At 38.3% G+C, this 19,159-nt stretch overlaps 1 non-coding gene across 1 annotated transcript; it reads left to right on the forward strand.

Moving 5' to 3' along the window:
* Positions 1–12,250: 12,250 nt before the first annotated feature.
* On the forward strand, positions 12,251–12,357 carry LOC148123305 (U6 spliceosomal RNA). Its single transcript, XR_015734824.1, has one exon. It is a non-coding gene; the product is annotated as a U6 spliceosomal RNA (small nuclear RNA).
* The last annotated feature ends 6,802 nt before the right edge of the window (positions 12,358–19,159 follow it).

Consider the following 19,159-nt stretch of genomic DNA (forward strand, 5'->3'; position numbering starts at 1 on the left):
ACTGTAAATGGGATCCCAGGTCCAAGGAGAGATCCCCAGATTGTTCTCTGGACAGAGGGGAGGGTGCCTGAACTGGCCTTGGCCCATAACCATACTGATGAATATTTTGCTTATCACCATAGATCTTTCATCTGGCAATGGAGGGAGATAGGGACGGGGACCCACGTGGGAACACTGGACTTAACTCCCTAGGTCCAAGCAAGAAGCAGAAGGAAGAAGAACGTGAGCAGGGAGGGCAAGATCAGAGGGAACCTCCATCCGGCGATGGATGGCGATGCAGACGAGACCCACACTGGAGCCCCGGACTGAGCCCCCCAAGGTCCAAAGGAGGAGCAGAAGGAGGAAGAACATGAAAAAGAAAATCAGAGCCGCAAGGGGAGCGATCACCCACTGATACAAGGGAACTGATCTAATGTGAGTTCACCAAGCCCAGTTGACTGGGACTGAAGGAGCGCTTGATCCAACCAGATTCTCTGGAGGAGGCTGGATTTCCTGAAAGTGGCTGGCCCGAAGTCTTTCTAAAAAGCCATTGACAATGACTCTGGGACTTGTTTCCTCTGCATATTCTGGATTTTTGGAGATCCAGTCTGTTTGGATACTCACCTTCCTGGACTTGGAGGGAGCGGGGAGGAACTTGAATTACCCACAGGGCAGGAAACCCTGACTGCTCTTAGGGATGGAGAGGGAAGAGGAGAGGGAGTGGGGGGAGTGGGAGGGTGTTGGGAGGAGAGGCGAAAATGGAAACTTTTATATTTTAATAAAAAAAAAGAAATACGGTCCTCTAAACACAACAGGACCGACACACACATGAACATACAGAAACTTTGGCAGCATACACAGAACCTACACTGGTTTAGGCCTGAAGGGCTACCAGAGATTAAAGGGGAAGTAGGCACAAACCTATCCCTAACCTAAAGTTATATTCAATTGATAACCACTCACAGATGAAAAATTAGCTTTTCTAACAGAGTATTACAGGGTATTTAAAGTACTCTTAAAGTCAAGCCAGCCCAAAACTAACACAAGAGTACTTTAGAGGCAAAAACATCATCAAGGCGTTTCCCCCTTCTTTCCTTCCTCTATTCCTTTCTTTTTCATTCTTTCCTCCCTTTCTTTCTTTCTTTCTTTCTCTCTCTCTCTCTCTCTCTCTCTCTCTCTCTCTCTCCCTCCCTCCCTCCCTCCCTCCCTCTCTCTCTCTCTTTCTTTCTTTCTTTCTTTTTTTTCTTTCTTCTTCTGTCCCTCTCTCCCTCTTCCCCTCTCTCCCTCACTCCCATCTTTTCTCTCTCTTTCTTGCATTTATTCTTTTCTCTTTCAGATAATTTGCATACACATTATGGTCTCTAGTTTTAATGCTATTTCCGTGCATGTAAATGAATGTGTCTCTGTCTACATATACTTCTTGAACTTTTTCTCTATTAGTTTTTCTTCTATTTATTTTTCTTCTATTCTGTTTCGCTTATTTTATCTCATCTAATTTCATTTTGCTATTTTTACGATGCCTATTGATACTCTAACGAGAGAGAAAAGGACAGGGTGTGTGTTGATTTTGGTAGGTAGGAAAGGAGGGAGAATTTGGAAGAAGGGAAACCTTAATCAGAGTATATTATATATTTTAAAAATCTATATTAAACTAGAAGGTAAAACCAGTAAATAAAATACCCTTTGAGAATCATGGCTCTTTGATGTGATCCTGCTTCTTTTGCTGTCTTTGGAACCTTACAAACCTCATGTGCCTAGATGCTCATGTCTCGGCTGATGTTCTGAGTCACCACTACAAGATGGCCCTGTCCCTTCCTTCTTGCCAAACACTGAAACTCTGATGTGATTTTCATAGTGAAAGCAATATATTCATGTATCTGCAATTATTATATTCAGATAGTGACAATACCAAGTGAAGGACTTTACTCTTGACTTTCAGCAATGGACATACTGCTTAGCACTCCTGCTAGCATATTGTCTCTCAAACTAAGGCCATGCATCTTAAATGTTATTGCTCTGGTTTCCATCTCTACACAATCAATGAATAAGCAGGACACGCAGAAGTCACTTTCACTTTGTAATACAGAAGCAGAAGCACCGACATCTAAGTATTTTGAACAGTTTTTGCTTTCAAACAAAATAAAGTGGATTTCCAGACTTTAACTGGAAATGTAAAAATCAGCTGCTATTTCAGGCCAGAGGAAGAACAATCCGCACAGTCAAAGTGTTTACCCTTTTGCTTCACCTCTCTTCTAACTAGGGTAAAAATTCAGAATAGGTCATCCATGCAGAGATGCAGTGATACTTAACATCCATTCTCAATGGGAATGCTTGCATTTCTCATGGAGATCCCAAGGAAAAATATGAAACGGCTGTGAAATCCAATGAAGAATCAGTTTTACATGTCTGTGGGTGTGTGGAGAAAATATTGCCCAGCTTATTTAAACAACACAAAGTAACGACCTCTGAACTTCAGCCCCTGAAATCAGTCCATGTTCCTTTTACCCCATTTGAAATTGAGATTCTTACCTCACACCATCCAGAGCTTATATGTGCTTCTCAGCTTGAATGTACTAGTGAAAGTAGAATTGAAATTATTTATGCCTACCACACTCTTGGAAATTTTGATGCAAAGTCTTTGCAACCATACACTTGAAAAGATTTCCAAATATTGGAGCTGAAATTTATCAGCTAGAATACCAAACTTGATCCCAGCAATGCCATCACTTGAGAACAAGTGATCAACTGTCTATATATGATATTTGATAACTGTTAGAATTGTGAAAATACCTGTATTGAAAACACTAGTTAATCTAAATTTGCTATATTTTACTTGAAAAAGAGTTCCTTGAGAAATTTGTCACCTGTGTATAACTCTCACCTTTTGATTCAGGCTCCTTTCTGCTCAAAAAAATTGAAAATGACAATCATCTAACAAAGTCCTCTTGTGAATAAGCAGCCAGGATTTCCTCTACAGGTGATAATGCATGCTCAGCTTCCTTCCTAATCTTGTGAACAATATCAAAATAATTTTCCAAATAATCGAGACCAAATGATATGATAGCCACATGAGTCCAAATTATACTTGGAAATATTAACTTTCAAATTTATTAGTAAGAAAATTATTATTCATTATTATTCAAATTACTCAATCTTAAAATTTTTAGAGGCTGTTAAAGAATAAGATAAGGCAAAATTTCTTTACAATAGCTAAGTTGGTAAAGCTAAATAATAAATCCTCCATCAACCCTCAAGAAAAGAAAAGTCTACTTCATCTGTCAGCACATCTGGAGGAGATGGCTTAATTATCCCTCCACCATTACTGTCATTTCCAAGCTAAACACACCTGAAATGTTGGAATGTTTTCAAACAATAAAATGAAGTTTTCTGTCAGTTTCATGATATTGATATTGACAGCTAAATAGATCCAAGGAACTGTCAATCACGACAAAGCCCACATTGCATCCTCTCAGACTGCACATTTCTTACAGGTATTCATCCTGGCTGATGCAGTCACAGAAAATGACTCGTTAACGTACATCAAGAGTCATAAGATCTACCAAGGTATTTTCTTATTTGTTTCGCTGTTAGTTTCTTTCCTTCATATTATGTGCTCTAGTGTCATTAGTTTATTATTTTACACTGGTAAATGGTATTCTAATTCAGGACAATGCCACATCGCCTTAATCCTTTCCCTTATAGATGGAAAATTATTTATTTTATTTTTCTTACTGGTATACATTTGCAGTTATTAGCTTTTATGAATAATTTCACCATAAACATATTTATACAACTCTTTATAGATTTATATGTTCTTTTTATCATAGAAATTAATGCTGGAGTCAGCATGTAATCTGCATGTTCAACAGATGTTTTCAAGGCTTTTTTTCTGTTACTCTATCCTGAATTTTGTGTGCAGTTACATGTTTTGCCTGCATTTTTGCATATCTGGATTGGAAAACTAGAAATGAAACATTAGTGTTAAGAAACTATCACTGGATTAAGTAAATATGTTTTGTTGGGAAGATATATTTTGAGTTTATGTATTTCAAAATTTGGTTAACCAAGTAAGTAAAGATATCAATAGCTCAGACTTCATTGTGAAGATGTATCTTTCATCTTGTAACTGTTTTGTGTTTTGGGGGGCTGGGGTTTCTGTCAGGGTGCTTTGAATAATGCTGCAGAAACATGCGTGCAAAATGTAACAAGAAAAAATTATGTGGTGTGTTTGTGTGTGTGTTTGTATTTCCTACCATAATGCTAACTAACTCACCATTGACATCAACAAAAGCAAAATATGGTTAAACGTAGTGTCAACATTGAAGAAGCAATTCTTCGATTTCATAGATGCCCTATGAAAAATGTCTCTGGAAAGGAGAAACAGATAAGATCTCCTGGGTCAACAGGGGGCAGGCTGTAGGTGTGTGGAGGGGAGAGGATGGGGATTGGATTGCTTGATTTGAGAGCAAGACAGAGGGTTAGAATAATGAGAGAGATATCTTTAAAGGAGGGGACATTTTGTGGTTAGGGAGAAATTTGATGCCAGTAAACCTCCCAGGAATCCACAAGGGTGACCCCAGTTAAGACTCCTAGCAATAGTGGAGAGGGTACTTGTTCCAGCCTTTTCCTGTAGTCAGATTGTTGACTACCCTAATTGTCAACAGAAAACCTTCATCTAGTAACTGATGGAAGCAGATGCAGAAATCCAGGCAGGCACTGGGCCCATCTCTGAGAGTCCAGTTTAAGAAAGACAGGTGGGATTGTATCAGCAAGAGGAGGTCAAGATCATGAAGGGGAGATCCAGAAAGACAGCTGATCTCAGCTAGTGGGCGCTCAGGGATTCTGAGCCAACAGATTAGGGAGCTTCTATGTGCCTGACCTAGGCCCTCTGCATGTGGGTGACAGTTGTGTAGATTCTTCTGTTTGTGGGGCCCCTAGCAGTGGGATCAAGGCCTGTCCCTGGTGCATGAACTGGCTTTTTGGAGCCCCTCCCCTATGCTGGGTTGCCTTGTTCAACCGTGGCACAGATGGAAGAGCTTGGTTTTGTCTCAATGTGATTTGACATGTTTTGTTGACTTCTATGGGAGCTCTGCACCTTTCTGAACCTAGGAAGAGTGGATGAGTTGGGATAGATGGGAGGAGAGGGAAGAAAACAAGAAGAAAGGAAGCAGGAGAAATGGTGGTTGGTATGTAAAATAAAGGAAAAATAATTTAAAAAAACAGAAAAGAAAAACGTTACTATGAGCATATGTATTTTCTGGCATGAGCTCTTCTCCCATGTCTGCAGCACTGTGCTAGTGATGTTACAGAGAGACCATTTGCCTTGGGAAGGAACTTCTTTCTCTTTCCACAATGGCATCTTTATTCAGAATTTTCTTCTAGTCCATCTATTTTCTGCACCAAACGTCTCTCTCATTCCACCATCCTGTATGGTGCTGCTTCTGCAGATATATCCTGTTTTTATTGTTATTATTATTATTATTATTATTATCATTATTATTTTCACTTTAACTGTTTGAGATGCGGAGAAGTCTCAGTTTGGCTTTGGTGATGTTTTTCTAAACAGTTTTCTAAAACTGTAAATAGTAAACAACAAGTCTTGCTAATTTCTAACCCCAACACCGTCCTCCATGCTCCAAGCTTTGCTCTGCTCTCCTAGTGCTCACTATGCACCTCGTGCTCACATTTTTATTGTTTTTACTGTTGCATGACATCTTCGGCTGTGGTATTTTTCATTTGTTTTGTCAATTCAACTTGACAATTTCAACAGAACAAATGACAAATGATTTTGACTCCAATTGCACATAACTTAAGATTCACTTACAGAAAAGAGATGCAAACCTGGGAGACATCAAGCTCACTAAAAAAGACCTAGCTCAGAGAGTCAAGGGCACAGTGAACTCAAATACGTGGTGACAGCTATGGGCTTAGCATGGATGGGACCATGGAGATAGATGAATTCAGGACCATGAAGTTTCACTGTGATAGGAATACTGAATAATAGTATGGTCATTGTAGTCTGTGGTAGTGTATTGTATGTTGTAGGTCAGAGGAATAGATTTCAAATATCCTCTTCAAAAAACAAATGTATAAAATATTATAGACATAAAAATGTATTTTACTTGATAGTTTCATAGTACATGCATTTGTAAATACATCCTGCTTCCTACTATAATTTTTAATGCAACATACCAACAAATCTTATTTTGAAAGGTAACTATTGAATGATTGATAACTTTACCTGCTGAAATGTAGTGTTCATTCTGCTATGTTTATCTAAATAGATTGTGGTATACATAAAATATTTACAAGTAAAGAATTTGTTCCATGATTAAATCAATGTATCAGATTTCTTTTCTGAAAATTGTTAAATGCTATCTCTTTCTTAAATTTCTAGGAAAAATACACCTTTTGATTTTATGTTCTCATTACATATACATTTTAATTAGTGGTGCTTGTATTTGCAATAAGGAGTTTAATATTTCATTATGAAATCCTCACTGTAATACACCATAATCCACCAGAGAAAGTATGGAGTGGGCATAGTGTTATGGTGTTTCACCACAGTATATGTGGTTTTCTGTTTTGATAGTCTTGAGAAGAGTTTATTAAAAGTATTACCCTTTCAAATAATTTAATACTTCATATGTAATACAATCTAAAGGCTTGCAGACTTATGATACATGAAAGTGTGGTGTTTATAAATTTGTTGTCTCTGACTTCTTCTTTGTCTCCAATTTCCTGAGCTAGTCATGTTCACTATTACATCCTATCTAACTTTACTTTTGCATGATAAAACATTAACAATTTTCAAATGTTCTCACTCTCATTAGTGCAGTTTCATTACAATCCTTGATACTTTGCTGTCTAATAATATTTCAATTTTAAACAATCATTTTTTGTCATTAGAATGAAGTATGTCTATGAACATGCATCTGTCTAGGTGAGCATGTGAGGGTACTGTGATTTCATTTTTCTACAAATAACATATTCTTAGGAAGAATACATCACTGTTTATCCAAATGCTAACATTGGGGATATTATTTGAAAAAGTGGGTCAAAAATGACAATTATTCTCTGCTCATTCTATAACCTCAGATACCATAATTCAGATACACCAGAAATATATAACCTTCACCTGAGGATATGTGGTTTTCTTTTATGCTTCATGTGCATAGTAGCGAAAGAAACTGTTAATCCACATATTTTATTTTAAGTGTTTATGAAGAATGTTAAAAGCCAAAGAATCACTTCTATCTGGTAATAATTTTTATTATTTGTTTACATTGTTGAGACACCTCTTGCAGGGGAGGAAATAAATTCATTAATGCATATTCAAATACAGGAAATTTGCTGTGATTTTTTTGGCAACATTTGTGTTCTTCCAGTGACTAGTAAATATTTTTTAGTGTGAAAATATTCTAAAAACTGAGTTATGACGTTCAAATGAGGGCTAGAGATTGAAGAGCATTTTTTTATGCTTTACTGGAAAAAGATAATTCTAGAAGTGCATTGGTTAGCTAGTCAGATGATGAAAGCAATGCCACAGGGGCTGTGTACTAATGATTAATCATACAGCCGTGCTGAGGGGATTCTGCGAGGTGAGTAAGTGGCCACACGGCCAGACAGTCCCAGGGGACTGAATCCAGGCCCCCTCCTCCAATTCCCTAAGCTTTTCTGATCATCTAGCTGGGTGTGTACCTGGTGCTGGTTTTCTTTATCCCAATGCACCCTGCCCCCAAGCCTGCCTTTTTATCTGCTAGGTCCTTGGATACCTCAACACAGCCTGCTTCAGAGAGGAGGGGATCTGAGAGCCTCCTCCAGTGCTGAGGGGATCTAAGAGAGGGTAGACCAAGAAAAACTCCCAAGTACATAGTCAGTCACAGCAAAGATTGGACCACGATGCCAAAACTCTGCTGGCTTCATTTGAAGGAAGAGATGGGCAGGAACCAATACAAGAATTCCTCCACCATCCTGAAAAACCACATGGTAACACCTGAATCCAGCAAAAATGCAACAGGAAGACTTGAATATCCTAACTCAGAAGAAGTAGAAGAAATTGACTTTAAATGTAACCTTTAACAGGAAGTGAAAGATCCCTTAAAGAAATGGAAGAGAAGACAAACAAAAAGTTAGAAGAAATTAATAAATCCCTCAAAGATACCCAAGAAAACCATGAAAAAGCAATCAAACAGGTAAAGGAATCATTTCAAGAGTTGAAGACTGAAATGGAGGTAATAAAGAAAACACAAACTGAGGGATAGCTGGATATGGAAAATTTGGGTAAACGAACAGGCACTACAGAGACAAGTATAACCAACAGAATACAAGAGATAGAAGAAAGAATCTCAGGCACTGAGGATTCAATAGAGGAAATAGACTCATTGATCAAAGAAAACAGCAAATCCAACAAATTCTTAACATTAAACATCTGGGAAATCTGGACACCATTAAAATACCAAACCTAAGAATAATAGGGGTAGAAGAAAGACAAGAATTACAGCTCCAAAGCCCAGAAAATGTATTCAACAAAATTATAGAAAAAAACTTTCCCAACCTAAAGAAGGATATCCCTATGAAGGTACAAGAAGCTTACAGAACAGCAAATAGACTGGTTCCAAAAAAAAAGGCAAACAAACAAACAAACAAAAAAACCAAAAAACAGAAAACATACCCTAACAAAACACAAAACATATAGAACAAAGAAAGGATATTAAGAGCTGCAAGGGAAAAAGGTCAAGTAACATATAAAGGTAAACTTATGAGAATTACACTTGACTTATCATTGGAAACCATGAAATCCAGAAGGTCTTAGATAAATACACTGCACACACTAAAAGACCATGGATGCAAGAGCAGACTACTATACACAGCAAGCTTTCTTTAACCATTGATGGAGAAAATAAGATATTCCATGACAAAAGCAGATTTAAACAAACAATACATATCCACAAACTCAGCCTGACAGAAAGTATTAGAAGGAAACCTCAACCCAAGCAGGCCAACAACACCCACAATAGCACACACATCTGACCACCCTCCACCAACACAATTAAAAGAAGGGAAAACACAAACACTACCACCAAAAATATAACCAAAGTTAACAACCACTGGTTATTAATACTGCTTAATGTCAATGGACTCAGTTCACCTAAAAAAGGCACAGTTTAATAAAATGAATACAAAAGCAGCATCCAGCATTCTGTTGTTGCAAGAAATGTGCATCAACCACAAAGACAGACACTACCTCAGAGTAAAGGGTTGAGAAAAGGCTTTCCAAGCAAACAGACCTAAGAAACAAGTGGGTGTGGCTATCCTAATATCTAACAAAATTGATTTCAAACTAAAATCAATCAGAAGAGAAAGAGAAGAACACTTTATACTCATAACAGGAACAATTTATCAAGAAGAAATCTCAATCCTGAATATTTATGTACCTAATATAAAAACACCCACATATGTAAAAGAAACATTATTAGAACTCAAATCACACATCAACCCCCACACACTAATAGTAGAAGGTTTCAACACTCCACTCTCACCAATGGAAAGATCAACGAGACAGAAACTTAACAGAGAAATAAGAGAGCTAACAGATGTAATGAACCAAATGGACTTAACAGACACCATAGAACATTCCACCCAAACAGGAACGAATTTACCTTCTTTGCAGCATCTCAATGAACTGTCTCAAAAATTGATCACATACTCACTAACAAAGCAAACATCCACAGATATAAAAAGATTGGAGTAACCATCTGTGTCTTATTGGTTCATCATGGAGTAAAGTTAAAATTTAACAACAATTCCACACCCAGAAAGCCTACAAATTAATGGAAACTGAACAGTCAACTACTGAACTATCCCTGGGTCAAGGAAGAAATAAAGAAAGAAATTAAAGTTTTCCTTGAATTCAATGAAAATGAAACACAACATACCCAAATCTATGGGACACTATGAAAGCAGTGCTAAGAGGAAAGTTCATAGCACAAAGTGCCCACATGAAGAAAACAGAAAAAGCATACATTAGAGACTTAACAGCACACCTGAAAGCTCTAGAAAAGAAAAGAAGCAGACTCACCCAGAAGAAGTAGAAGACTGGAAATAATCAAACTGAGGGCTGAAATCAACAAAATAGAAATACAGAAAATAATCCAAAGAATCAATGAAACAAAGAGCTGGTTCTTTGAGAAAATCAACAAGATTGACAAATCCCTATCCAAACTAATCAAAAGGCAGAGAGAGAACATGCAAATTAACAAGATCAGAAATGAAAAGGGGGACATAACAACAGACACTGAGGAAATTCAGAGAATCATTAGGTCTTACTACAAACACCTGCACTCCACAAAATTGGAAAATGTAAAAGAAATGGATATTTTCTTAGATAAACTCAATATACCAAAATTAGATATGATCAGGTGAACAATTTAAATTGACCTATAAGTTGTGAGGAAATAGAGACTGTCATGAAAAACCTCCCTACCAAAAGAAGCCCAGAACCAGATGGTTTTCATGAACAATTCTACCAGAACTTCCAAGAAGAGCTAATACCTGTACTCCTTAATGTGTTCCACATAATAGAAACAGAAGAACCATTGCCAAACTCTTTTTATGAAGCTTCAGTTACCCTGATACCAAAACCACACAAAGACTTAACCAAGAAAGAGAATTGCAGACCAATTTCATTTATAAATATTGATGAAAAAATTCTCAATAAAATACTGGTAAACCAAATTCAAGAATTCAAAAAAAAATCATTCATTATGATCAAGTAGGCTTCATCGCAGAGATGCAGGTATGATTCAACATACAAAAATCTATCAATGTAATCCATCATATAAATAAAACTGAAAGAAAAAACCATATGATCATTCCATAAGATGCCAAAAAAGCATTTGACAAAATTCAACACCCCTTTATGATAAAGGTCTTGGAGAGATTTGGGATACAAGGAGCATATCTAAATATAATAAAAGCAATAGACAGCAAGCCAACAGCTAACATCAAATTAAATGGAGAGAAACTCAAAGCGATTCCACTAAAATCAGAATCAATACAAGGCTGTCCACTCTCTCCATATCTCTTCAATACAGTGCTTGAAGTTCTAGCAATAGCAATAAGACAGCATAAGGAGATTAAGAAGATTCAAATTGGAAAGGATGAAGTCAAACTTTCGTTATTTGCGGATGATATGATAGTTTACATGAGTGACCCCAAAAATTCTACCATAGAACACCTTCAGCTGATAAATATCTTCAGTGATGTGACAGATTACAAGATCAACTAAAAAAAAAATCAGTAGCCCTCCTATACACAAAGGATAAAGAAGCTGAGAGGGAAATCAGAGAAATATCACCTTTCATGAAAGCCACAAATATCATAAAGTATCTTGGGTTAACACTAACCAAGGAAGTGAAAGACCTATTTGACAAGAACTTTTAGTCTTTGAAGAAAGAAATTGAAGAGAATACCAGGTAATGGAAGGATCTCCCATGCTCTTGGATTGGTAGGACCAACATAATAAAAATGCAATTCTACCAAAGGCAATCTACAAATTCAACACAATCCCAACAAAATTCTTCACAGACTTTGAGAGAACAATAATCAACTTTATATGGAAAACTAAAAATCAAGGATAATCAAAGCAATTCTGTACAATAAAGGAACTTCCGGAGACATTACCACCACTGACAACAAACTCTATTACAGAGCTACAGTAATGAAAACGACTTGGTACTGGCATAAAAACAGAAGTATTGACCAATGGAATCGAATCAAAGACCAAGATATTAATCCACAAACCTATGAACACCTTATTTTTGACAAAGAAGCTAAAATTATACAGTGGAAGAAAGAAAGCATCTTTAACAAATGATGCTGGCATAAGTAGATGTCAACCTGTAGAAGAATGAAAATCCATATCTGTCACCATGCACAAAACTCAAGTCCAAATGGATTAAAGATCTCAATATTAATCTGATCACACTGAACCTGATAGAAAAGAAAGTGGGAAGTAGCCTAAAATACATGGGCACAGAAGACTACTTCCTAAATATAACCTCAGTAGCACAGACAAAAAGATCAAGAATGAATTAATGGGACCTCCTGAAACTGAGAAACTTCTGTAAAGCAAAGGACACAGTCATTAAGACAAAAAGGCAACCTACTGAATGGGAGAATATTTTCACCAATCCCAGATCAGACAAAGGTCTGATCTCCAAAATATATAAAGAGTTCAAGAAACAAGACATTAAAATTCTAAATAACCGTGCTCGCTTCGGCAGCACATATACTAAAATTGGAACGATACAGAGAAGATTAGCATGGCCCCTGCGCAAGGATGACACGCAAATTCGTGAAGCGTTCCATATTTTTACACAATAAAAAAACCAAATCTAAGAATAATAGGGATTGAAGAAGGAGAAGAACTGCAGATCAAAGGACCAGAAAATATATTCAACAAAATTATAGAAGAAAACTTTCCCAACCTAAAGAACGATATTCCTATGAAGGTTCAAGAAGCATACAGAACACCGAATAGATTGGATCAGAAAAAAACATCCCCGCGTCATATAATAATCAAAACACAAAACATAAATATTAAAGAAAAAATTTTAAGAGCTGCAAAGGAAAAAGGTCAAGTAACTTATAAAGGTAAACCTATCAGGCTTACACCGGATTTCTCTATGGAAACCATGAAAGCCAGAAGATCCTGGATAGAGGTACTGCAGAAACTAAGAGACCATGGATGCAAACCCAGACTAATATACCCTGCCAAGCTACTGTTCACTATCAACGGAGAAAACAAAATATTCCAGGATAAAAACAAATTTAAGCAATACGTAGCTACTAATCCAGCCTTACAGAGAATATTAGAAGGAAAATCACTACCGAAGGAATCCAACATTCCCAACACGGCCTACAATAACTCGAACATCTAGCGACCATTCACAAGCACAAATTAAAGAAGAAAAACACATATACTCTACTACCTAACAAAAAAAAAAAAAATGACCAGAGTCAACAACCACTGGTCATTAATATCACTTAATATCAATGGACTCAATTCACCTATAAAGAGGCACAGACTTAGAGATTGGATACGAAAACAGGATCCAACATTCTGCTGTTTACAAGAAACACACCTCAACCACAAAGACAGACACCTACTCAGAGTAAAGGGTTGGGAAAAGGTTTTCCAAGCAAATGGGCCTAAGAAACAAGCAGGCGTGGCCATTCTAATATCTAACAAAATCGACTTCAAACTAAAATCAATCAGAAGAAATGGAGATGGACATTTCATACTCATAACTGGAACAATTCATCAGGAGGAAGTCTCAATCCTGAATATCTATGCTCCTAATATAAAGGCACCCACATATGTAAAAGAAACTCTTCTAGAACTCAAGGCGGTCATCAAACCACACACACTAATAGTAGGAGACTTCAACACTCCTCTCTCACCAATGGACAGGTCAATCAGACAGAAACCAAACAGAGAATTGAGAGACCTATTGGAGGTATTGAATCAAATGGACTTAACAGACATCTATAGAACACTCCACCCAAATAGGAAAGACTATACCTTTTTCTCTGCAGCTCATGGAACCTTCTCGAAAATTGACCACATACTCGGTAACAAAGTAAACTTCCACAGATACAAAAAAATATTAGTAACTACCTGTGTCTTGTCAGATCACCATGGACTAAAATTAGAATTCAACAACAATGCTCCCCCCAGGAAGCCAACAAACTCATGGAAACTGAACAGTCAACTACTAAATCACCCCTGGGTCAAGGGAGAAATAAAGAAAGAAATTAAACTCTTCCTTGAATTTAATGAAAACAAAGACACAACATACTCAAACCTATGGGACACTATGAAAGCAGTGCTAAGAGGAAAGTTCATAGCACTAAGTGCCCAATTAAAGAAAGCGGAGAAAGCACACATTGGAGAATTAACAGCACAATTGAAAGATCTAGAAAAAAAAGAAGCTGATTCACCCAGGAGGTCTAGAAGACTGGAAATAATCAAACTGAGGGCTGAAATCAACAAAATAGAAACAGAGAAAACAATCCAAAGAATCAATGAATCAAAAAGCTGGTTCTTGGAGAAAATCAACAAGATTGACAAACCCCTAGCCAAGTTAATCAAACGGCAGAGAGAGAACATGCAAATTAATAAGATCAGAAATGAAAAGGGGGACATAACCACAGACACAGAGGAAATTCAGAGAATCATTAGATCTTACTATGAAAGTTTATATGCCACAAAGTTGGAAAATGTAAAAGAAATGGACATTTTTTTAGATAAGTACCATATACCAAAGTTGAACCAAGAACAGGTGAACAACCTAAATAGACCTGTTAGTCGCGAAGAATTAGAAGCTGTTATCAAAAATCTCCCTACCAAAAAAAGCCCAGGACCAGATGGTTTCAATGCAGAATTCTACCAGAACTTCCAGGAAGAGCTAATACCTATACTCCTTAACGTATTCCACAATATAGAAACCGAAGAGTCACTGCCTAACTCCTTTTATGAAGCTACAGTTACCCTAATACCAAAACCACACAAAGACACAACCAAGAAAGAGAATTACAGGCCAATCTCACTCATGAACATCGACGCGAAAATTCTCAATAAAATACTGGCAAACCGAATCCAAGAGCACATTAGAAAAATTATCCATTATGATCAAGTCGGCTTCATTCCAGAGATGCAGGGCTGGTTCAACATACGCAAATCTATCAATGTAATCCATCATATAAATAAACTGAAAGAAAAAAACCATATGATCATCTCACTAGATGCTGAAAAAGCATTTGACAAAATTCAACACCCATTTATGATAAAGGTGTTGGAGAGACTGGGGATACAAGGATCATACCTAAATATAATAAAAGCAATATACAGCAAGCTGACAGCTAACATCAAACTGAATGGAGAGAAACTCAAAGCCTTTCCACTAAAATCAGGAACGCGACAAGGCTGTCCACTCTCTCCATACCTCTTCAATATAGTGCTTGAAGTTCTAGCAATAGCAATAAGACAACATAAGGAGATCAAGGGGATTCGAATTGGAAAGGAGGAAGTTAAACTTTCGTTATTTGCTGACGATATGATAGTTTACATAAGTGACCCCAAAAACTCTACCAAAGAACTCCTACAGCTGATAAACACCTTTAGTAACGTGGCAGGATACAAGATCAACTCCAAAAAATCAGTGGCCCTCCTATACACAAAGGATAAAGAAGCAGAGAGGGAAATCAGAGAAGCATCACCTTTCATGATAGCCACAAATAGCATAAAATATCTTGGGGTTACTCTAACCAAGGAAGTGAAGGACCTATTTGACAAAAACTTTAAGTCTTTGAAGAAAGAAATTGAGGAGGATACCAGAAAATGGAAAGACCTCCCCTGCTCTTGGATTGGGAGAATCAACATAGTAAAAATGGCAATTCTACCAAAAGCAATCTATAGATTCAATGCAATCCCCATCAAAATCCCATCAAACTTCTTCACAGACCTTGAGAGAACAATAATCAAGTTTATATGGCAAAACAAAAAACCCAGGATAGCCAAAACAATCTTATACAATAAAAGAACTTCTGGAGGCATTACCATCCCTGACTTCAAACTCTATTATAGAGCTACAGTATTGAAAACAGCTTGGTATTGGCATAAGAACAGAGAAGTCGACCTATGGAATCGAATAGAAGACCCAGATATTAACCCACAAACTTATGAACACCTAATTTTCGACAAGGGAGCTAAAGGTATACAATGGAAGAAGGACAGCATCTTTAACAAATTTTGCTGGCTTAACTGGATGTCAACCTGTAAAAAAATGAAAGTAGATCCATATCTATCACCATGCACAAAAATCAAGTCCAAATGGATTAAAGACATCAACATTAATCTGTCCACTTTGAACCTGATAGAAGAGAAAGTGGGAAGTAGTCTACAAGATTTAGGCACAGGAGGCCTCTTCCTAAGCAGGACCCCAGCAGCACAGACAATAAGAGAAACAATGAATAAATGGGATCTACTGAAACTGGGAAGCTTCTGTAAAGCAAAGGACACTGTCAGTAGGACAAAAAGGCTGCCTTCTGACTGGGAGAAGATCTTCACCAACCCCTCATCAGACAAAGGTCTGATCTCCAAAATATACAAAGAACTCAAGAAACTAGGCACTAAAACTCTAATTAACCCAATTAAAAAATGGGGTACTGAACTTAACAGAGAATTCACAACAGATGAACTTCGAATGGCCAGAAGACACTTAAGGTCATGCTCAACCTCCTTAGCGATCAGGGAAATGCAAATCAAAACCACTTTGAGATACCATCTTACACCTGTCAGAATAGCTAAAGTCAAAAACACCAATGATATCCTATGCTGGAGAGGATGTGGGGTGAGGGGAACACTCATCCATTGTTGGTGGGAATGCAAACTCGTGCAGCCACTGTGGAAATCAGTGTGGCGGTTTCTCAGGAAACTGGGAGTCAACCTCCCTCAGGACCCAGCAATTCCACTCTTGGGAATATACCCTAAAGATTCCCGATCATACTACAAAAGCATTTGTTCTACTATGTTCATAGCAGCACTATTTGTAATAGCCAGAACCTGGAAACAGCCTAGGTGCCCCTCAATAGAAGAATGGTTAAAAAAGGTGTGGAACATATACACATTAGAGTTTTACTCAGCGGTAAAAAACAATGACATCTTGAATTTTGCATGCAAATGGATGGAAATAGAAAACGCTTTACTGAGTGAGGTAAGCCAGACCCAAAAAGAGGAACACGGTATGTATTCACTCATAAGTGGATTCTAACCATAATTAAAGGTCTTTGAGCCTATTATTCGTGATCCTAGAGAAGCTAAATAAGAAGATGAACCTGATGAAGATTATTTAGCTATCCACCAGGAGGTAGGAAATAGACAAGAGTCCCAGGTAACCTCGGGTGCATGGGGGGGAGGGAGGGTCGATGGAAGGGGAGAAGGTTAGAGAGAAGGGAGTAGGGGAAGAAAGGGGAAAGCTTGGTGGCCTGGGATGGGGGGGGGAGGGAGGAAGGATGAACAAGGGATCAGGGAAGATTATATTTCAACTAAGGGACCCATTTTAGGGTTTACAGGAGACTTGAGTATATATGGGATCCCAGGTCCAAGGAGAGATCCCCCAGATTGCTCTCTGGACAGAGGAGTGGGTGCCTGAATCGGCCGTGGCCCATGTCCATACTGATGTATATTTTGCTTATCACCATAGATCCTGCATCTGACGAAGGATGGCGATACAGTCGGAAACCCACATTGCAGCACGGGACTGAGCCCCCCGAGGTCCAAATGAGGAGCAGAAGGAGGAAGAACATGAAAAACGAAGTCAGTACTGCGAGGGATGCCATCACCCACTGATATAAGGGAACGGATCTGATGAGAGTTTACCAAGGCCAGTTGGACTGGGACTGAAAGAGGACGTGATCTAACCAGACTCTCCGAATTTGGCCGGATTCTCTGACTGTGGCTGACCCGAAGTCTTTCTGAAAAGCCATTGACTATGACACTGGGACCTGTTTCCTCTACATATAATGGATTTTGGGGATCCAGTCTGTTTGGACACTCACCTTCCTGGACCTGGAGGGAGGGGGAAGGAACTGGAACTTCCCACAGGGCAGGAAACCCTGACCGCCCTGGGGGACGAAGAGGGAGGAGGAGGGGGAGTAGGGGGAGTGGGAGGGTGTTGGGAGGGGGGGTGGAAATGGAAACTTTTATAATTTAATAAAATTTACTATAAAAAAAAAATTCTAAATAACCCCATTAAAAATGGGGTATGGAACTGAACAGAGAATTCTCAACAGAATTTCAAATAGCAAAAAGTCACTTAAGGACATGTTCAACTTCCTTAGCGATCATGGAAATGCAAATCAAAACATCTTTGAGATACCATCTTATACCATTCAGAATGGCTAAAATAAAAAACATCAATGATAGCCTATGCTGGAGAAGATGTGGAGTAAGGGGAACACTCATCTATTGGTGGTGGGAGTGCAAACTTATGCAACCACTTTGGAAATCAGTGTGGCGGTTTCTCTTAAAATTGGGAGTCAACCTACCTCAGGATCCAGTAATACAACTCTTGGGAATATACCCAAGAGATTCCCTATCATACTACAAAAGCATTTGTTCATCTATGTTCATAGCAACATTATTTGTAATAGCCAGAACCTGGAAACAACCTAGATGCCCCTCAATGAAAGAATGGATGAAGAAAGTATTGCACATCTACACATTAGAGTACTACTCAGCAGTAAAGAACAATGGAATCTTGAATTTTGCATGCAAATGTATGGAAATAGTAAACACTATACTAGTGAGATAACCCAGACCCAAAAATATGAATATGGCATGTACTCACTCATTAGTGGACTCTAGTCATAATCAAAGGGCATTGAGCCTATAGTTCTTGATCCTAGAGAAGCTAAGTAATAAGGTGAATCCAAAGAAAAACATATATAGATCCTCCTGGAAATTGAAAGCAGACAGATCACCATGTAAAAGTTGGGAGCATGAGGGTGGGATTGGGATGAGGGGAAGGGGAGAGGGGGAGAGTGAAAATAGAAGGGGAGAGTTGTAGAGAGCTTTGAGGAGTGGGATGGTTGAGATGGAGAAAGAATGGATATGGGAGCAGGGAAGAAGGTATCTTAATTAAGGGAGCCATTTTGGGCTTGGCAAGAGGCTTGGCTCTAGAGGGTTCCCAGGTGTCCATGGGGATGTTCCCAGCTAGGACCCTGGGCAGTGGAAGAGAGGGTGCCTGAACTGGCCTTGTCCCGTAGTCACACTGATGACTATCTTGAATATCACCATAGAACCATTGTCCGACAATGGATGGAGACAGAGACACAGGCGCACATCGTAGCACTGTACTGAGCTCCCAAGGTCCAGCTGAAGAGCAGAAGGACGGAAAGATGAGCAAGGAAGTCAGGACCACAAAGGGTTGGTCCACATACTGAGACTGTGCCTGAGCTAATGGGAGCTCACCAAATTCAGCTGGACTGGGACTGAACTAGCATGGGATCAAACTGTACCTTCTTAATGTAGCTGACAATTGGACCAGGCAGAGAAGCAAATGATAATGGCACTGGGATTTGTCTCTACTGCATGTACTGGCTTTTTGGGATC

This window comes from Myodes glareolus, chromosome 1, assembly GCF_982192425.1.
Source record: "Myodes glareolus chromosome 1, mMyoGla1.1, whole genome shotgun sequence".
Taxonomy (NCBI): Eukaryota; Metazoa; Chordata; class Mammalia; order Rodentia; family Cricetidae; genus Myodes; species Myodes glareolus.